Source organism: Pipistrellus hanaki (assembly GCF_964339955.1).
Source record: "Pipistrellus hanaki genome assembly, chromosome: 8".
NCBI classification, from domain to species: domain Eukaryota; kingdom Metazoa; phylum Chordata; class Mammalia; order Chiroptera; family Vespertilionidae; genus Pipistrellus; species Pipistrellus hanaki.
The window spans coordinates 24,777,833-24,793,850 of NC_140510.1; the positions used below are offsets into that span (position 1 = coordinate 24,777,833).

Sequence of the window (16,018 nt, forward strand, 5' to 3'; positions counted from 1 at the left end):
TTTTTCAAAACTCATGAAACTGTACACTTAAGTGCCTTTTATTATATTTAAGTTATATCCCAATATATTTGATTTAAAAATTAGAAAGGAGAACAAACATTCAGGCATTTGGAAATAGCATCACTGTCCAAAGATGCCTATAAAGGGCACATCAAGTTTTACTACAAGGTTAAGCACTATATAATACGTCTTTTATTGTCTTTTGTTCATTAAATCAATTATATATTACCAACAAAGTACCAGGAATTAATCATTTTGAGTGTGGTGGTACAAAAGTAAACAAAACAAAGTCCCCTGCCTTCATCAAGTTTTCATCCCAACAGGAAAAAGACTGACCGTAAAAATGAAAAGGAATGTAACACTTCAATAAAGATCCCAGAAGGGTTAGGGAATAATCTAAGTCCTTGGTTATCTGGGGAAGAGCATTCCAGGCAAAGGGAAGTACAAGTGCAAAGGCCCCCAGGCCAACTAGTCAAGGAACAATGTGGTTCCAGATGTGAATGCAGAGTAGTAAAAAGAGGAAAAAGATGAGGCTGCAGATGGGGCAATAACATCACCTAGAGCCTTACCAACTACTACTATTGTAAGTTAGCTTTTCATGTGAGAAAGGAAATAAATGAAGTTTTGAAATAAAGAATGACAGGACTTGATGTATGTTTTAACTGTGGTGATTTTAGCTACTGCGCTGAAGTTAGACTAAACTGCTGGGATAGGAGGTGAGTACTGCTAGAGGAAGCAAGAAGGCCAGTCAAAGGGCAATCCAAGGCATGTTAATGGGTTGGACCAGGTAGCAGTGGAGGTGATGAGAGGTGGTCATATTCTAGATATATTTTAACGATAAAGCCAACATGATTTACTGACATGAGGTGTGGATGTGAGAGAAATGAGTCAAGGACTCCAAGGTTTTTGGTCTGAGTAACTTGTCATTAACTTAGATGAAGATTACAGATGAAACACGTTTGAGTAAAAAGATTTGTTAAGTTTAAATATCCATATGGGGTATCACAAAACAACTGTATATATCTGGAGTTCAGAGGGGGGGAAAACCTCTTATAAATTTAAGGTTTTTAATTTTTTGCAAAGTAAATCACTGGGTCCAATGGTGTGTGTGTGTGTGTGTGTGTGTGTGTGTGTGTAAAACTTTTAGAAAATACATTAGGGCCTCAGCACTAATGGACTATTTGCTTTTTCTAATTTATATAATATCCATCCTTACAAGTCTGTGAGGCACTTCACACCTTTATTTTTACTTTCACATCTGAAGTACAGCAATATGGATAGATAAGGTGGATATTTAAGATAACAATGTGAACAGACACATTCCTGGAGCTACAGCTATTTAAAAGTGACACTAGCATCAAGACACTCATTCTTACTCTGGGAAGGCTTTAAAAAACAATCACTTGTTATGAAACTAATTGCACTGCCAAATGCTTCTCAGGATTGCATGTGAAAATGATCATCCTCTCTACATTTTACTGTTTTAAATCAAGGGATGTAATAGACTTTGTGATTAGACTTAAAAGTTTGGTTTTGATGCTCATAACCATCTAGTTTCTAAAGTGAATAACATTTCCACACGACATCTCATCAAGGAAGACACTTTGTGCATTACGGAAGAAATGCAAAAATTATCAAACGTCAACCAATATTCTTACAATGGGCAAGCTTAACTGACGGTGGAAACTATCACAGCAAAATATTGTAGTGTGGATCAGCGTTACTTCTCTGCTGCAGTCTACTCATTCCCAGTCCCTGGCCTGGAGTATCTCCTCATGCTATAATAGAATGCCTTTCTTCCCAGCTGATATCCTCTCTTCTGTCAAGACAGCTCAAACTCGGCCTCTTCCACAAGCCTGCCCTGAACCCCTGTGGTTTGTGCCACATGCCCACAGCATTGCCACGTACATGTCTAAAGCATCTATGTCACTTTGCCATGGGTTAAGTTGAGCTAACTAGGCTAAAGCAGAAGTTCCCTGAGAACAGAAAATCTTAGTCATCTCTGCCTTCCCTAAAATGCCTAACTAACAGAGTACTTTACATATCAGGGTGTAGGTGCTCACTAAAGGTTTGTTCAACTAAACTTATTAAACTAAGAAAATGTTCAAATAGATGAAATCAGTGGAATAGGTCTTCATTTCCTTTCATAACTTTAGACTCTTTTCAGATCTCACTCCCCGTCTCTCCATAACACCCCAGATAATTCCTATTACTTCTCAGTTATTGTACTTTCAAGTACTGTAAAATATAGTCTAATCCAGTTTAAATCTTCAATTTCATATCTTATTCAAAGAATATCTACGTACCCTCACCTCAACATAGGCCAGCAAAGAGAATGTACATAATTGGGTTTGGAATTTAGGGTTTTTGTTTTTGTTTTGTGGTATGTTTTTTGGGGGGTTTTTTTGTGGGGTTTTTATTTTTCAATATTATTCTTGACTCTTTCACCTTTCTCCACTTCCTCCCTCACTTTCTAGTTTTTCTGAATCAGGATAGGAAGGGACAAATGTCCTGTGTGCTAGTTCCACGGGCTTTTAATAGGGGACCAGGAAGCAGGATGATCTGTTATCCTGTGTTAATTATTTAAAGTGCCTTCTCCCATTCACAAAGGAGCCCAGTTTGGACAGTACATTTCAGGTCTTCATGGCAAGGTGGCCCTGAATTAGGCAAAAAGGCTGGTCCCTCCACCCTGCATAGTTCCCTGGTGTGAGAGGTACATTCTCAGACTGACCTCATACTACCTGATCCAGTCCCCTTCCTTGGCAGGATCCACTAAGACAACTCAAGCCTGGGCACTTCCCTTGTGGTCCTACAGATGGGCCAATACCACCTCTCTTTATTACTGCCCTCTCTTTCCACAGGCCATCTCACTGGCTCCAGTCACTCTTCTCCCCTCCAGAAACATGTCTATGTTCAGGAATGCCCCAAACTCTAGGAAATGTTTGTCATACACTTAAGGACTCTGGAAGGTAGCAAGAAATAAGATGATGTAGCTCATTAAACATCCAGGCAAGAAATTAAATACCAATCTACACTTCTGGAGGTCATACCCAAATCCTGGTTTGGGAACAAAAGGTCCCTTTAACGAAGTGTCAAATAATTCTCTACCAAATAATTAATAGTTCTTCACATAAATGATACAATACCCTCTTCAAATTTATTTTTTTTATATGTAGGAAGTGGGTGCTGCAATTCCGGTTTGCTTTTTTATTAAGCCCCACATCCCTTTTTAGAATATTTACTAACCTTAATTTTCAGCTTTTGAACTTAAGCTGAAATCCTGAAACAAATGAGTCCGTCTTCATCCTATTATCTTAGATGTGATTCTCCTAAGTTACATCTACTGCTTATAAAGGACTCTTCATTTTAAGAGTTCCTTATTTAAATCATTAATATTTTATTAAAGTTTTCATTTAAATATTTTGTAAATAGATTTATAATAAAATAAAAAAGGAATGGGGAGCTACTGAATAGATTAAGAAAAAGGAAAAAAGGAGATTTCACATTTGATCAAACAAATTTTACCTTAGTAGATTGGTATATTATTCATATTTAAACAACTCATTTAATTATATATTCACTTAATAAAGAGCCACTGCATAAAATGAAGAATGCCCACTTTTAAGATTCAGATCAAAACATATACTATCTAAAAAATAAAAAATTAAAAATTCTGTATAACACTCTGACTAGGTGGCTCAGTTAGAGCATGGTCCTGTGTACTAAGAGGTTTCGAGGTTCAATTCCTGGCCAGGTCACATGCCCATGTTTTGAGTTCAATCCCTGGTGGGAGTATGCATGGGAGTCAACCAATCCATGTTTTTCTCTCTCCCTTCCCCCCTCTCTGTACAGATATTCAATAAAAATAAAAACATGTCCTCAGATGAAGACTAAAAAAAATTCTGTACAACAAACCAAGTCAATAATTGAATACAAGTACGCCTTTTTTGGAAGTTTGCCTATGCCACCACTTCACTTTACAAACTACCTTTATTAGTACCTATGTCACTAACCAAAAGGAATCCAGCCCTGATGGTGTGGCTCAGTTGGTCTGAGCATCCCATGCACCAGGAGGTTGCAAGTTCCATTCCTGATCAGGGCACATACCTGGGATGCAGGCTAGATCCCCAGTAGGTGTGCAGGAGACAGCCAATTGATGATTCCCTCTCATGGAGGTTTTCCTCTCCCTCTCACTTTCTCTCTCAAATCCATAAGAACATATTTCAAAAAGAAGAAATCCAAAGAGGATTATCCCTTTTAAATTAATAGCAATTGCTTCTTCACTTCATTTCCGGCTTATAAAAGGTTTCATAGGAACTCAGTTGGGGAATGGGGTAAGGGGGGAGTGGAGGGGAGGAGAGGAGAACCTGTATGTATATAAGTTATACATTATAACCTCTATAATTTTTTGAAAATAGATGTATCATAAAACTACTAGATTTCAGTTATTAAATGAAAAATACTCACAAAAGCTATCTCTCTAAAGAAAAATCATTTAGTACATACCAATATCTATACCTAGTACAAACTATAGATTTACAGACTTAAACTAAAAATGCATGGTATGAATGGTACAATCACTTTGGAATTTGTAAACTTCTAACGTTTCAATTGTACACCAATCCTATGAGAGAACAATTCCATTCCTAAGTACTTAACCCATATATTAAAACATGCCCACAAAAAGACATACAAAATTTCTGTTTGTAGCAGCTTTATTCACAACTGCCAATAAAATAAAATATCCATTACAGAATAACGGATATACAAATTGTGATAAAATAGAACACTACTCAATAACAAAACAGAATGAACCACTAATACACACAATAACTAACATGAAAATATCTCAAAACCATTATGTGGAGGAAAAGAAGCCAGGTACAAAATAGTACATACTCTAATGATTCCATGTAGATAAAGTTCAAGAACAAGCTAAATCAAGAATAGAAATCAGAACAGTAGTTGTCTATGGGGAGGAGGGGGAAGGTCTAATTGAAAAGAGACATAGGGAACTTTTAGGGGTGTTAAAATATTAAATTTCTTGAATGTGAATAGTTAGATGGATCTACACACATGTCAAAATTTATTAACTGGATTTTTAATATATAAATTACAACCAATAAAACTGATTTAAATCTGCCCCACTGGTGTGACTTAGTGGTTGAGCATCAACCTATGAACAAGGAGGTCATGGTTTGATTCCTGGTCAGGACACATGCCTGGGTTGTGGGCTCAATCCCCAGTGTGGGGCATGCAGGAGGCAGCCAATCAATGATTCTCTCTCATCATTGATGTTACTATCTCTCTCTCTCTCTTCCTTCCTCACTAAAATCAATAAAAATATCTATTTTTTAAAAATCTCATTTGATATCTTCTTCCTGGATATCATGGATACCCAATTAACACAAAGTGTAATTTCTTGCCAAAAGCTGAATATATATTGGTAACAATCATTAAAAAAAATCCTTAACATAAGCTAAACCATATTCTAAAACACAAGCCCAAGTCCAAAGTGTTTACCCAATGTCACAAGAATACAAGGATAAAATATTGAAAAATAGCCTATAGTAAAATAGAATGAACAGAAATAATCAGTTCACAGAATGAACAGGAATAACCAGCCTGTCTTTTCTAAAACAGGTGGTTACTTTTGATTACCATAAAATATGAATACAACTTCATTTCAATATTTTCTCTGCCTACTAGCCATCTTTGAGGAGCTTACTACCCTCTTTCAGTGCTATTTCTAAATCACTTTTCCTGATTTCTCTTCCCAGGTTTTCTCCTTTTTTGAGTAAAATTCTATCTAGGAATATCACACAACCACTTCACTCTTGAATAACCCTCCTTACTTCTTACCCTTTGTCCAACTGCCTTGTTTGCCTATAACCTATTTGCTAATTTTTTTCCTATATTTTCAAGCAATTAACATTTTTTCTAACATTTTGTATGAAATAATTTCAGTTATTGTGTCCCTGTATTCGTCCCAATATTCCTAAGATGCTGCTCACATTTAGGCTACTATACCACACTGCTTTTTTGTGGGTTTCTTTTTTAATATATTTTATTGATTTTTACTGAGAGAAAAAGAGAGGGAGAGTTAGAAACTCAAAAGAGATGAGAGAGAAGCATCAATCAACTACCTCCTGCATGCCCCTTCCTGGGGATCAAGCCCACAACCCAGGCACATGCCCTTTACCAGAATCGAACCCAAGATCCTTCAGTGTGCTGACTGTCGCTCTATCCACTGAACCAACACGTGATTGAATGTATCCTTTCTAAGGGATGATGTTTTGTTCAGGGCTATACTTGTCTGCTTGTAAAAGCCTGTAAACATTCAGTTCTCATTTTAATGGGCTTCATGACACCATTATCCACCATTATTATTCCTGTACCTCAAATTCTTAGGTAGTCTCCTTTGGCTGTTTCAGACTGCTTTCAAGAACTTTTTCTAAATATGATGTTTGAAGCTGACTCCAATTCAGCTCTTGATCTACTGCATATAAGTTGCTGTTGTAGCTCATTATCACAGACCCTTCCTATAATACTATTGTATGATGGCATCAATTATATTTGAAAATACAGCTATGAAATACTATATTAACTAATATCAAAGGCAATACAAAAGACAGTGGGAGAATTCTAGAGTCTAGATATAATAATCGCAAATATATCAATAGGCCCAACATCTTTCTATAATACCAACATGAAGTCATTCATATTAAAAGCCATTAGTCTTAAAATTTTCCCATAATGTATACTGGTCTTTCACAATTTTTATTTATTCATTCATTTATCAATCACTGGAAGAGTAACGGTCACTGCATAAAAATCAGCCACAAGCTATAGGGCTATCTTGTTCCTCTGAAACCTTGGGTATGCCACTTAGCTTCTAGTTTCATCAGGAAATTGGGGTAACTTTATCAGCTTTCAAGGTGTGGGAAGAGTTAGAAGTAATTTACACAATGTCTAGTATATAGGATGCTTTCAATAAATAAGCACTTAGTAATAATAAACCACTGTATTCCAATGATATCCTCATTTTAGCACCCTTATCAATTCAAAATGAGTGCTCATCTATTTTCGTATTGCCCATCACATTTATAATCCTCCTTTCCCTTTTACATTCCACTCACTTTCTCCATTCACAAAATTACTTTCCCCTCGCTCTAAGGAAAAGGAGCTTTAACCAGTGGTTATGAAGTAAAGTAAAGGGGAAAGGCAGCAAAGGAAGGAACCACCTAAACTGTCACTGCTTTACTAACATAAACACAGTAATGCATTCCTACTACATCCTTACTTTACATTAATCTTTATTCAAAGTCTTTCCATAAAAGTCAGGATCACTACCTTTCTCATGTCCTATAAATAAAGTCCTATGTAAAAGATAGTGGACAAAAAGATGTAACTGTTGAATTGTCAAGACACTCTCTAAATCCCAATGATTTATCATACTTAGAAATAAATTAATGAGACCACACCACGTGGTGGGAATGAGAAAGGATAACACTAAATGTTTTGACTACTGATATAAACCTAGTTTGAAACACCTGGATTTTCTTCTCCTGGTTATACTCAAATCAATTATTGGCTCAAGAACTACCTAAAAAATTAACTCAGATGCTTTTCTGCAACTGTTTTCAAATTCCAATAAATAGCACTTCCTTGCTGCAGGGAAATAGTTTTTCATATCCATTTTTATGTCTTCCCAATTTCAGTAAGAACAAGAAAAGTAAAAATACCTGAAACCTATTGTTATATTTATGCATTCTTCTTTATGCAATATTTTTTGAAGGTTTACTTTAAGAAAAAATAATAGTGGAAAACTATAAAGTACTCTATTTTATGTCCTCTCCCCAGAAAACCACAACATAATTCCTGGTTTAAATGCCTATCAATGATAAATGCATATATTTCTTACTAAATAAAGCCTATTTATAAGGTAAAATGGTGTTTGCTGCTTCAATTAAGAACACACTCGCACACACACAGTCTTTCCTAAAATAATTTATATTTGAAAATGGTAAAGTTTTCCAAATATTAATCACAATAATCCCAAATAAAAATCTGCTCGGCAGTTCAATTATGGCATAATCAATGAATGACAGAGCATTTCATTTCAAAATCTCTGAGTTTTAGAATCTAAACATTTCTATATTTCAGATTTAAAAGAATTTAAGGCATTCAAATGCTACGACATACCTGTCTTTTAGTTAAAGGCATTGCTTCATGAAAAACACAGTTTAAAACCATGAAATGAAATCAATTCCATATAAAGCTATTGTATGATTCCGATCTCTAATCTGACTTGTAAATTAGATGTGTATAACTTCCACTCTTCAGCAACCAGCAAATGTTTTCCTGGCAGGATGGCTATGCTAGCTGCACTGCATTCTGACCAAAGCGTGCTGAAGTGCAGGATACACTGGCAAATTGAATGGTACAGGCCTTGAATAAAGATTTCAAGGTAAGTCATGAGGGAATCTTTTCCTGTTTGTAAATAAACTGTACGAACTATATAAAATGTAACCTATGTTTTTATCCTGGCCTGAGTTTTTTCTTAAACACTAAGAAGAAAAAATGTTCAAGATTCACTGAGGAAAAAAATGGGAATCAACTTTGAGAAAATCTACCTCATTTCCCAGAACTGTTTTCAAATCCTCTATAAGTGATCTAAATAGATAGATGGATGCCAAAAGCAGGGACTCTAACCAAATAAAGTACTGATATGGTTTAGAGAATACTTTGATGTTCCAGTTTTCTTGTGATTCAATAATTTTACTACATACATAAGTTTATTTCCAGTTCACACCCACTCATTAAATCATTTTAAGTAAATTTAGTTAATAGATCTGAAGTTATTAGTTTATTTTTAATGAAGTTATTAATTTATTAACTGTTCTATATTAATACTATACAGTATGATTTCCTACTGACTTTCAAGAAACTACAGAAAAGGATGTTTTCCTAGAAAGTTCTGGGTACAGTAACTTTTTATAAATAAAATGCCCTAAGTAAAAATTTCTATGTGAAAATCATAGACCTTAAATCAATCTTTTTAGGTTAACATTTTTAGGTTAAGCAAATGTTTGTCTTTAGAGTATTTGCTTTGTGGTAAGAGAATCCAATAATAAAAAGTGTAACTAATAACTTCTATAACTTTAAAGATTGATTACCAAAGCAATTACCATGTATCACTATGGAATGAGAATACATTACACATTTCCCAAATAAATATCAAATTTACTTCAACTACCCCCACCAAAAAAAAAAAAAAAAAAAAAGTCAATTTTATTTAGTCATAGTCAAAGTCCTTGGACTCATAGTAGGGCTTCTTGATGCCATATTGGTGTCACATTCTGCCAGTCAGCCAGTAGCTTTCTTTTTCAACTTCTTTGTCTACTAGTGCATCAAAGGACCCAGAAGGCAGCTCACCCAGACAATTTCAGTAACGGATTTTGGCTCTCTGTGCATAACAGATGAAAATCTTTAGGAGGTATCCAGTTTGTCTTATAGCTGAGAGATCTGAACCTGCTGCAGATGTCACAAATAAATTCTCGAACGGATTTTTATCATCTGTGTCACCTACAAAACAAGACAGTGTCACTCACCAACAGTGTTGTCCTGGAGAACAACTATTTCAGTAATGCAAAGCTTTCTGCATCATAACTGATAAGACATTTATTTGCCTAAAACAGGGGTCAGTAAACTAGATCCCATAGGACATAAATGCCCCATTAGGTATACCACAATCTAAGAATAAATTTCCTATTAAAAATAAATAAAAGGTTGAAAAAAAGTTTTAAAACTTTTGAAGGTTTTTGAAGACTAATATTTTGTGACCTGTGAAAATTACATGAAATTAAAATTTCAATCTCCATAAATAAGGTTTTATTAGAACATGGCTACTTATTCATTTTCATATTTTTTATGGCTGCTTTCATGCTACAATGGCAGGCTTAAGTAGGTGCAGCAGACACCATGTGACCCATAAATGCCAAAATATTTACTATCTGGTACTTTAAAGAAGTTTGCTGACCCCTGGCCGACAGGATATTTAGTGAATAGGTAATATGATACCGAGTGTCTCTTGTATGAAGAACCCAGTTGTTCCCCTGCTTACTTCTGTCCAATCATTTAATACAGTCATGCACCACATAATGATGTTTTGGCCAAATAAAAATTTTTTTAAATGCATATATAATGATCTTAGAAGAAACCCAAAGAAAATCCACAGTGAAGGGTTTAGCATAAACTCTTATAGACCAACAAGCTCCTCAAAAGTTTGAAAACATGGACTCCAACACCAAATTGTTTCATTAATACAGAGGAAATATTTATGGTGCATTAGCTCCTTACAAGTGAACGTATGATTTTAAAAAAGAAAAAAAAAATTAAGCAAACAAATATGGATACACTTCTGAAAAGAGGGACACCTCCACAAGAAGAAACCAGCCTGGTTGGCATGGCTCAGTGGTTGAGTGTTGACCTATGAACCAGGAGGTCATGGTTTGATTCCCAGTTAGGACAAATAACCGGGTTGCAAGCTCCATTCCCAGGAGGGGGTGTGCAAGAGGCTCTTACCATTGATGTTACAATGACTCTTACCATTGATGTTTCTCTCTCTCTCTCCCTCTCTCTCTCTCTCTCTCTCTCTCTCTCTCTCTCTCTCTCTCTCTCTCTCTCTCCCCCCCCCTTCCTCTCTAAAATCAATTAAAATATATATATTTAGAATATTTTTTAAAAAGAGAAGAACTTAGGCAGGTCTTTCAGGAGATGAAGCAGGCATTGTTAAAGGAGATGACAACTCCATTCCTGTTACTGCCCTTGAAGACTTCCCAGTGGGATAAGATGTGGAGGTAAAAAGTAGTGATATAGATAATCCTAATTCTGTATACTAGGTCTAGGCCAGTGGTCGGCAAACCTCGGTTCGCGAGCCACATGTGGCTCTTTGGCCTCTTGAGTGTGGCCCTTCCACAAAATACCACGGCCTGGGCGAGTCTATTTTGAAGAAGTGGCATTAGAAGAAGTTTAAAAAAATTTGGCTCTCAAAAAAATGTTAATCATTGTATTGTTGATAAATTTTTAAAATATATTTTAGTATTGATTTTTTTACAGACAGGAAGGGAGAGAGAGAGGTAGAAACGTCACATCAATGAGAGAGAAACATCGATCAGCTGCCACCTGCACACCCCCTACTTGGGATGTGCACTGCAACCAAGGTACATGCCCTTAACCTAGGGGTGTCAAACTCAATCAGAGAAAGGGCCAAAATCTAAAATCCAGCCTAAATCGCGGGCCGAATGGTTTACTGAACAGTCATAAACTGACAATGTCATAAACTGACAGCGGAGTGCAGTGATGACAGCGCGGTGCGGGCCACATTGCAAGGCCTGGCGGGCTGGATTTGGCCCGCGGGCCTTGTGTTTGACACATGTGCCTTAACCGGAATCGAACCTGGAACCTTTCAGTCCGCACGCTGACACTCTATCCACTGAGCCAAACCAGTTTCGGTGCATTGTTGATATTTGGCTCTGTTGACTAATGAGTTTGCCAACCACTGGTCTAGGCTAATGTGTGTGTTAGGTTTTTTTTTGTTGTTTTTTTTTTTAATGCTTAAAAAGTAAAGAATCAAAATAAAAAATGTTAAATATAAAGCTTAAAAAATAAGGGTATAATGAAAATATATTTGTATAAGTTTATAATACATTTGTGTTTTAAGCTGTTATTACAAAAGAGTAATAAAGTTAAAATTTAAAAGTATATAAGTTAAGCTGGTTGGTGTGGCTCAGTGGATTGAGCATCATCCCATGGACAAGCGATCCCAAGTTCTATTCCAAGTTTGATCCCGAGTTGCTGGCCTGTTTCCCAGTAGAGGGTGTGCAAGAGGTAGCCCATGGATGTCTCTCTCATCGATGTTTCTATCTTTCCCTCTCCCTTCCTCTCTATCTAAAAATCAATAAAAACATAAACATATTTAAAAATAAATGAAAGTTTATATTAAAAAGTTACAGTAAGCTAAGGTTAATTTATTATTAAAAAGAGAAATATTTTAATAAATTCAGTGTGCAATGTTTATAAAGTCTACAATAGTGTACAGTAATATCTTAAGCCTCACATTCACTCACCACTCACTCAATGACTTACCCAAAGTAACTTATAGTCCTGCAACCTCCATTCATGGTAAGTGTCCCATTAGGTATGCCCCTTTTTTCTTTCATATGATATTTTTTATTGTTTCATGTGTTTAGGTATGCTTATGCACAAATACTTCCCACCATATTACAAATGCCTACAGTATTCAGTACAGTAACATGCTATACAAACTTGTAGCTTAGGAACAACAGACTAGACCACAGAGCCTCGGTGTGTAATAGGCTAGACCACCTAGGTTTGTACAAGTGCACTCTATGATGTTCACACAACAATGGAATTGCCTAATGAGTCATTTCTCAGAATATATCCCAACTTATTTCTCAAAATGTAAGCGACACATCATTTTATTTCTTGGGTAAGCCTGTCACCCCAGCGGACAACTATAGTCACTATACTTTCTACTTTAGCTCAGCCTTGCCTCAGTCCAAGGGGTAAATACTGCCCTTGGGCAGAAAGAAGACAAGGAGCTCAGCCTCAGGTCAAAGTCTAATTCTCCACTGTTGGCCTCTTCTGTGTCCCCCTAGTCCTCCTGGTTCTGTATTTCTGCTGAATAGCAACCATTTCTCGGAACAGACTTCCTGTACTGGATACCAGTCTTAAAAGTCTATTTCCTGCGAGAGACCCTAGAACAGCAGGCTGAAACACAGCATTCTTGGACTGAATTGTGCCAGCTGTCACCTGTGAGGTGAATTTGTTTAGGGCCCTTATGGTCAATTTGCATATTCCAACACTCTCCTGGCATCCACTACTTTTCCTGATCATGACTGCCCCTGGAGTTGATCAATTTCCTTCTATGTTCAAACTTTTGACCCATAAATCTGTAAGGTCAACCTTCTCAATTGGCCTGTCATTCTGTTTCTTGAGCTCAGCTCATACAATACCCACACATAAGAGCACAACAAAACAGAACCCTATATAGATGAATTTCCAAACCTAGGACTACCCATCTTAAAACATCTTTTACTTTTTAACAATTGCCCCAAAAGAGAATATATCACCTCCAAGGAGAATACCTTTTTTTTTTTTTTTTTCCCAACCATTGCTAAATATACCAAATATACCAAATATCCCTGCTCCAGCTGAGAGTTCCCCACCATCCTCTACCCACCTGGAGTGCCTAAGATACCTGTGTCTTTTGAGCATAGCTTGAGAATTAGGTATCTCTTGATTTTATTAAAACTTTAACACTCTTTTTTCTATTGTAAGGAGAGAGGGGAGTTTCTTGCCACCATGGCCCTGCAATGGAGAAATGTATTGGACCAGATTTCTAGGAGTTAAAATATAATTCTCGACAGGAAGATGTTAACAGTCCACAATGAGACTATGCCCATACTATTAATGGCACTATAGAACCTGTCTGGCCGAAACCGGTTTGGCTCAGTGGTAGAGCGTCGGTCTGCTGGTCAAGGGCATGTACTTTGGTTGCGGGCACATCCCCAGTAGGGGGCGTGCAAGAAGCAGCCAATCGATGATTCTCTCTCATTGATGCTTCTAACTCTCTAGCCCTCTCTTCCTCTCTGTAAAAAATCAATAAAATATATTTTTTTTAAAAAGAACCTGTCTGTAATTCATATTATACTGTTGCAAATAACTAATTCACAAATACATTCATAAATTGTAAACTGACTAGAAAATCACTATGACTAGCAGGAAGACTCTAACAGCAGATAGATTAAGCCTAGTGTAGATTTCAGAGAAAGTGGTAGTCATTTTTAGCAAAGTGAAATTTCACTACAACCCTAAAGTAGTTTGCCTTGCTAAACAGCTCAGAAAACTTCATGAATAGCTCACAGCCAAGAATGGTAACAAGAATGAATATGCTGACTAGAATAACCATTAACCAAATCTCAGTTCTGGATAGCAACCATATCTATCTTAAATAGAAATAAAAATCTTTGAAACAAATACAGGAATCTTCTGCCCATTTGGTTAATAATATAAAAGTCTAGTGACATGTCCTTGCAACCAAGAAAAGAAACTAGAGGCATGTACTCCATATTCCAAAGAAATATGCAACAGATTAAAGTCTAGAATGTTACCCATTTGATGGATCTAGCCTCTTTCCCTAAAAAAAAAAACAGTTCTCAAACTTTTTAGTATCAGGACTCCTATGTGTTCTCAAAATTGAGGACTCCCAAGAGCTTTTGTTAATGGGAGTTATAACTACCAATACTTACCATATTAAAAATTAAATGAGAACCGAAACCAGTTTGGCTCAATGGATAGAGCGTCGGCTTGGGGACTGAAGGGTCCCGGGTTCGATTCCGGTCAAGGGCATGTACCTTGGTTGCGGGCATATCCCCAGTAGGAGGTGTGCAAGAGGCGGCTGATCGATGTCTCTCTCTCATCGATGTTTCTAGCTCTCTGTCTCTCTCCCTTCCTCTCTGTACAAAATCAATAAAATATATTTTAAAAAATAAATGAGAAATTTTTAATTATTAATTCATTTAAAATTTTAATAACATTTAATATGACAAATAACATTTTATGAAAAATTTCAAAAAAAAAGCTTAGTGACAAAAATGATACTGTTTCACAACTTTTGGGAATTTCTTTCAGGTCTAGCTTAGTAGAAGATAACTAGATTTTCATATCTACTTCCACATTCAATCTGTTGTGATATACAGTTTTGCTTGAACTATATGAGAAAAGAAGTATCCCTACACAAACGTGTACTGAGAAAAAAAGAACTACATGTTACTACTAATAACCTTTTCAGATAACTGATGTCTTTTTGGTACTACACCAAAACCTGACAAGCAGCAGTTAAAGTTAGCCATAATATGGAATCTAATATCACATGAACATTCTGTATTGTTACTTGCTTTTACCCATAATTTTGTAACATTGATCACTTTTTAAATATCAGTTCATTGAGTTATAAAGATATTCCAAAACATAATTAAATTTCACAGCAAAAACTCACATTCATTAATATCACTATCCACCCCTTCAGGAAAGTATGTATTGGGAAGATGACAAGAGCAGAGCAGGTGATACAAGTTAACCAAAATTTTAATTTTCGCTTGAAAGATCAAATTTTTATTATTGGCAACAAATACTGTCAGTTGTTTTCCCTGAAGAGACAGTTTCACTTTATTCATTTTCAAGAAAATGACTGCCAAAAATCTAATTCTAAATAATCACAGTTTGTCTGTTTGTCATTATTTCAAGTAAAAATGCTGTTTTATCAAAAATACGGCTAGTTTAGCTAGCAACTCAAAAAAATCATTTAAGGCTTTTCCTTAAGAAAACCAATGTAGTCAGGATTGCAGAAGTGCTTTTTGCATATTTCCTATCTCATCATATAGAATATTAAAACAGTATACTCAGTGATCAAGATTTAATAAAATTAATTTTTACTGCTTCATCAGGGTATTCTTTTAAAATATATATATTTCTTTACTGAGTTTAGAGAGGAAGGGAGAAGGAGAGAGAGATAAAAAATCAATGATGAGAGAGAATCACTGATCGGTTGCGTTCTTGCATGCTCCCCACTGGGGATCGAGCCCGCAATCCAGGCATGTGCCTTTGGCTGGAATCAAACCTGGGACCCTTCAGTCCACAGGCTGTCACTCTAACCACTGAACCAAGTGGCTAGGGCCATCAAGGGTATTCTTAAGTGAAATTGGCTTTTCTCAAACTGTGAATGCATGGCAGTGAAGAATACAATGATTCCTAACATACTTTGGTGCCACTGCCATTTAATATCTACTAAAATGCCCACAGTTTTACCCACCATTGCTGTACTATCATCAGGATCAATATCAAAGCAGTGAAAAAGGCAAAGAGTTAGTATCACTATGAAAATAACTTCAGTTTTGGCCAGTTTGGCTCAGTGGAGGTGTCAGTTGTGGAC

General features: G+C 36.1%; 1 protein-coding gene across 2 annotated transcripts in view; it reads right to left on the bottom strand.

Annotated features, from left to right (window-relative positions):
- Positions 1–16,018, bottom strand: part of GTDC1 (glycosyltransferase like domain containing 1) — a 348,217-nt gene that overhangs the window by 323,478 nt on the left and 8,721 nt on the right. Inside the window, exon 2 of one of the 2 annotated variants that reach the window (XM_084891913.1) lies at positions 9,439–9,588. The exons of the other annotated variant lie outside the window; for it this stretch is intronic. The gene's annotated coding sequence lies outside the window, so the exon portion shown is untranslated. The remainder of the gene's footprint in view (positions 1–9,438; positions 9,589–16,018) is intronic. 2 annotated transcript variants of the gene reach the window in all.